This window comes from Panthera pardus, unplaced genomic scaffold (assembly GCF_024362965.1).
Source record: "Panthera pardus isolate Hobbes unplaced genomic scaffold, ASM2436296v1 HiC_scaffold_3, whole genome shotgun sequence".
Lineage (NCBI taxonomy): Eukaryota > Metazoa > Chordata > Mammalia > Carnivora > Felidae > Panthera > Panthera pardus.
Window position 1 is genome coordinate 28,072,235 of NW_026526876.1, and position 6,602 is coordinate 28,078,836.

The following is a 6,602-nucleotide window of genomic DNA, read 5'->3' on the forward strand; positions in this document are numbered from 1 at the left end:
TCTGACTTGACTTCCTATGTTCTCATTTTGGGCCTTTCTCTCTCTCTCTCTCTTTTTAAGTTTTATTTTATTTTATTTTATTTTATTTTATTTTATTTTATTTTATTTTATATAGTTTGAGAGAGACAGAGACAGAATGAGCAGGGGAGGGGTAGAGAGAGGGAGAGAGAGAATCCCAAGGAGGCTCTGCACTGTCATTGCAGAGCCTGATGTGGGGCTCAAACTCACGAACTGTGAGATCATGACCTGAGCCGAAACCAAGAGTCGGATGCTTAACTGACTGAGCCACCCAGGCCCCCCTAGCCTTTTTCTCTCTTATAGGATGTGTAATCATACCTAGGGGTATGTAGGACCCTTCCTCCATTCCCCTTGTCCTTATATCTGTTTTTCCAGGGATAGCCTGATGCTATGAGTTTGTAATCAGGAGGAAGCATGGAAGGTAGAGGGCTGTGAGGGCTGTGGGAATGTGTGGCTGGTACCTTCCACTCAGGGTTCATGTCCCTGAGTACCTGAGCCTGGTTAGAGTACCAGCTACCAGGACTCCAGCTCTCTGCTAGCTTTTGATGACTCCCCAGTAACCTGACACATTTAGTCTGGGGGAAACCAGACCACTTGCCTCACTTTGGGACTTCTTCCTCAGACTCACTTCCGTCCACATTCACACTGCCTCCACCCTATGTTCCTTTCACTTACTCTGCTCAGCCCAGGTGCACCCAAAGCCTCACTGACGCTTCACCCCTTCACAGGAGCTGACACCATTACCAGAGACACTGGCCAAATAACCCTCCAAAGATTATGTTATGATCAAAATTATTTAAAACACAAAGAAAGAAAAAGATCAATGACACTTCTGGTTAAGCTGGCCAAGTGAGTTCTCCTGCTTCAAGCATATGGACATACTTGATAAAATATAGTATTTTGTCGTTAACTACAGTGATCATGCTGTACATCACATCCCCAGGACTTACTTTTTTTTTTTTTTAGAGAGAGAGAAAGAGAGAGAGAGACAGTATACACAATCAGGGAAGGGCAGACTAGGACTTTTTTTCTGAGAGAGAGAGAGAGAGAGCAAGCACATGTGTGCAAGTGGGAAAAGGGTAGAGGGAGAGGGACAGAGGGAATCTTAAGCAGCTCCCATGACCAGGGTGGAACCAACTCTGAGCTTGATCTCATGACTGACCAATGGACCGTGAGATCGTGACCTGAGCTGAAATCAAGAGTCGAACGCTTAAACGACTGAGCCACCCAGGCATAAACCAGAAGTTTATGCCTTTTCCCACCTTCATCTTTTTGCCCACCATCCCACCTCCTGCTTCTGGCAACCACCAATCTGTTCCCTGTATCTATAAGCTCAGTTTTTTGGTGTGTATATGTATACCACCTTTTCATTATCCATTCACCTGTCATTGGACACATAGATTGTTTCCATGTCTTGGCTAGTGTAAATCACGTTGCAATGGACACGAAGGTGCAGATAGCTTTTCAAGACTGATTTCATTTTCTTTGTAAATACCCAGGAGTGAAATTGCTGGATCATATGGTAGTTCTACTTTTAACTTAAGATTTTTTTTAGTGTTTATTTACTTTTGAGAGAGAGACAGAGCACGAGCAGGGGAGGGGTAGAGAGAGAGACACAGAATCTAAAGCAGGCTCCAGGTTCTGAGCTGTCAGCACAGAGCCTGATGTGGGGCTTGAACTCACGATCTGTGAGATCACAACCTGAGTGAAGTCAGATGCCCAACCGACTGAGCCACCCAGGTGCCCCTATTTTTAACCTTTTGAGGAACCTCCATACTGTTTTCTGTAGCGGCTGACAATTTACATTCCCACCAACAGTGCACGAGGGTTCTCTTTCTCCATATCCTTGCCAACACTTGATATTTCTTATCTTGTTGATAATGGCCATTCTACTAGGCATGAGGTGATATCTAATTGTGGTTTTTATTTGCATTTCCCTGATGATTAGAGATGTTGAGAATCATTTCATGTGACTGCTGGCCATCTGTATGTCTTCTTTGGAAAAATGTCTATCCAGTTCCTCTGCTCATTTTTTAGTTGGTTTGTTTGGAGTTGTATGAGCTCTTTATATATTTTGTATATTAATTTCTTATCAAATATGTAATTTACAAATATTTTCTCCCATTCTTTAGGTTGCCTTTTCATTTTGTTGATGATTGCCTTTGCTGTGTAAGGGCTTTTTAGTTTGATGTAGTTGCCACCTGTTGATTTTTACTTTTGTTGCCTTTGTTTTTGGTGTCAAATCCAAAATATCATTGCCAACACCAATGTCTAGGAGCTCACTATCTAAGTTATCTTCTAGGAGTTCTATGCTTTCTGGCCTTATGTTTAAGTCTTTAATCCATTTTCAGTTAATTTTTTGTATGGTGTAAGGTAGGGGTCCAGTTTCATTCTTTTGCATGCACCTGCCCAGCTTCCCCAACACTATTTATTGAAGAAAACTATCCTTTTCCCATCTTATATTCTTGGTTTGTCTTAAATATACTGACCATATATGGGCAGGCTTATTTCTGTACTCTCTATACTGTTCCATTGATCTGTGTGTCCATTTTTATGCTGATACCATTCTGTTTTGATTGCTATGGCTTTGTAAGATAGTTTCAAAACAGGAAGTGTGATGCTTCCAGCTTTATTTTTCTTTCTCAAAATTGCTTTGGCTATTTGGGGTTAAAAAAATCATGCTTTTTAAAATGTAAAATACAGAGCTGAGATGGAGTGCAAGAAATGGAACTCTTCAGATGCTGAGGAGACAAAGAGGGCTCATGCAGCAGTGAGTGGGGGCCCGGGTGGGAAATCAGAGGGCACCCATGCCCAGAGGGCTGCAGCATTGCTGTCTGCATGGACATAGCTGATCACAGTGGAAGTTGTGCCTCCATCAAGATGGGAGCTAGCAGATGGCTTCCTTTTTAAGGGGGCTCTGCAAGAAGCATCCATGAAACTGACTTTAGGGACATCTTCAGAACACATGCACATGGTGTGTGCATTGGACCCTGCAGAAGAATGTTCCCACTGAAAATGGCTCATAGGTCAGGATTACCAAGTGCCAAAGAGAGTGCAGTGCCATGAAGATCAATAATGATCACCAGTCCCCTCTGAGCACTTTCCAGGTGCGAGGGACCCACTGAGAGCTTTTAGTATATGAATCCTCACCAAAAAACGCATGAGGTAAGTACTGTGATCAATACACCCACTTTATAGATTAGGAAACAGAGGCACAGAGAGGTTGAGGAACTTACAGTCACATAGCTAGCAAATAGTGGAGGTGGGACTCACATCCCCATGCTCTGGCTCCAGAGCCTGTGCTAAATGACAGACACACCTGAGGAAGGACAGGTCTAACTGCAGTCTGAAAGGGACTTAAAATATAGATCTTTACACCATATGGAAAGATTAAATCAAACCAGATTAAAGACCTAAATATAAGAGCTAAGATCAGAAAACTCTTTGAAGAAATCATATGGGAAAAGCTTCACAACATTAGATTTGACAATGATATTTTGGATATGACACCAAAAGCACAGGCAATAACAAAAACCCCAGACAAATTGGATTTCATCAAAGTTAAAAACTTTTGTGCATCAAAGAACACGAGAAACAGAGTAAAAAGGCAACCCACAGAATGGGAGAAAAGATTTGTAAATTATATATCTGGTAAGGGTTAATATTTAGAATACATGAAAACTCTCAAACTCAACAATGAGAAAACAACCCAAATCAGTGATAGGCAAAGGATCTGAGTAGATATCTCTCAAAAGATTATATACAAATGGGTAATAAGCACTTGAAAAGATGCTCCATATCATTAATTATTAGGGAAATGCAAATCAAAACCATGAGATACCGCTAGAATGGCTATTACCAAACATCAACCGTTGGCCAAGACATGGAGAAACTGGACCTGTGTAGAGTGCTACTGGGAATATAAAATGGTGCAGCCACTGTGAAAAAGAGTATGATGGTTCCTCAAAAAAATCAAAGGATTCCCATATAATCCAGCAATTCCAATTTAGGGTACATATTCAAAAGAATTGAAAGTAGGGACTTGGAGAGATACAGTGGTGCTGGTTGCCAGGACAATATGAATGCACTCAATGCCACTGGGCTGCATGCTTAAAAATGGTTAAAATGGCACATTGTATGGGAGGTACATTATGCCAAAACTTAAAAAAATACTGATCTTAGAGTGGTAAAAAAGAGAAAAAATAGAATCCATGAAGAATAGGCTTTTGTGAAAACACAGGGGATTTGAGAGAGAGATGTGAAAATGAAAAACAGTTATTAAGTTGGAACAATGAAAATCGCTCTGGCCAGGTTAAGCAGCAGGCTGGGATGCAGAACTGGGGAATCTCCTGGAACACAGGACAGAGGGAGAGATGAGAAATATGAGCAAGGATTAGGAGACAGAGGACAAAATGGCCCCAGGCAGCATCGGGGAAGAGTCCCCAAAGAGATGACTGGAAAGGAGGAGGGTGATGTTCAAAGAGATGATGCCTGTGTTTTCAGAACTGAGGAAAGCTGAGTCCCTCAGGTGAGCAAACTCATTGCGCTCCAGGGAAGTCGATGGTGCAGAAACCATGAGAAAGTTCCCGGAAGACACGGGAGATGTGAGTGTTCAACTGTCACCAGTGAGCTGCTCTGGACCTTTTCCTCTATCTGTCTAGTGAGGGGCTGATCTCTGCTTGGCTTTCCTGTTGTCACGGTCTGTGACTTGGGGAGGTGATGCATTTTTTTATAAAGAGAGGAAACTATATACTATAAGTTCTATATTATCTCACTTAATCTTTGCAGAAATTTAAGACGGTTTGTAAGAACCCTTTCGTAGGTGTCAAAATGGAGGCTCAGAAAATTGAATTCTCCAGGCCACTAAGGTACTATGTGCAGAGGCAGGATTTGACTCAGGCCTAGTCCAAAGCCACTGGATTCACTCATGTTAGAGCCAGGGTAGGCTGGAATGGGGGTGGGCAATTGGAAGAAGAGGGTGTTTGAGATATCAGAGAAACTGTCCAGCAACCATGCCTACCTTGGGCCCTCATAGTTAAGAGCTGCTGAGGAGTGATCAGCCGTCAGACATCAGCAGGTGCAGCACAGGGAAGGGCTCAGACTTCAGGGTCACTGGTAGAAAATGACAGAATGGCCTCTCTTTCTGCTGTCACCCCTCCTCTTCCTCTGCCTTCTTCTAGTTAGACCTAGCTGTACCCCCCTCACCCTAGGAGACAGTAACAGGAGTCCAAACAATTTTAATATTTCAAAAAGCCTAGGGGATAAGGCTGGTTAGGCTGACCCCCATGTTAAGTCTCGTTGCCCTCGGTCAGACCTTTGGATGTTGACTGCTTGGTGCCCTCATGCTCTTCCATAAGCTGTGACAGGCAGCATGAACCCCTGTGTTCACAAAGATAGGAAACGGCATTCTGACAATGACCTTTGTCTGGCAGACAAAGAGCTTTTGAAACGTCAGGCTGGGGATGGGGGGGGGAGTAATTAAAAAGTCTTTGGTGGTAGAATCTTAGAACTATTTAGAGGATATGTTTATAAATTCCATTGTCCTAACTAATCATAAACTCCTACCCTCTTGCATATCCAAAATACTTCAACCCCACATCCTGCTCCATGGAACAGGCCTGTACAACCTAGTCTATGTGCAACATGCACACTGACACATGCACACACAGATACACACCCAGACACAGACACACATGGCAGCTGGAGATTGGGAAGGCAAAAAAGCTGGACCAATGGATATTGGAGACAGATGTTGGGGGCTTGGCCTGGCTGAAGTCAAGGCATCAGCAAAGCCGGGAATAGGCTCTGATGAGGGGTCCTCACAGAGGGGCCAGGCTGGCAGTGGAAGCCTCTGGCCTTGGGCAACTGATCAACTTCCATTTCGCCAGGTTCTAGATTTGGCATTTGACTATCTGAAAAATCGATTGTTGTGTTAATTGGAAAAAGGATACACAAGCATAGATACACTGTGATCTCATTTAAAATATGTACCGAAGGGGCGCCTGATTGGCTCGGTCAGTTAAGTGTCTCAGGTCATGATCTCACAGTTCGTGAGTTCGAGCTCCACATCGGGCTCTCTTCTGTCAGCACAGAGCCTGCTTCAGATCCTCTGTCTCCCTTTCTCTCTGCCCCTCCCCCACTCGTTCTCTCTCTCTCTCTCTCTCAAAAATTAACATTAAAAAATTTTAAAATTAAAAATAAAATATGTACTGAGAAAAAAAAGTGGAAAGATATACAGTAAAACCTGGGATGGTAGGTCACTCGTTCTGCGAGTGTTCTGCAAGACAAGCAAACATTTGTAATAAATTTTAACTTGATAAATGAGAGATGTCTTGCAATACGAGTAGTACATGATGCTGAATGTCACACAATCACAACAGAGCCAATGGTTCTTGAACTTCACTTTGATATATGAGTGCTTTGGATTACCAGCATGTTTCTGGAAAGAATTATGCTCGCAAACCAAGGTTTTAATGTATACCAAAATGTCAGTGGTGCTTTTCTCTTGGTGTTGATATAAAGGGCTTTTATTGTCTTTATAGTTTTCTGTATTTTCCAAATTTTCTATACTAAACATATAGATA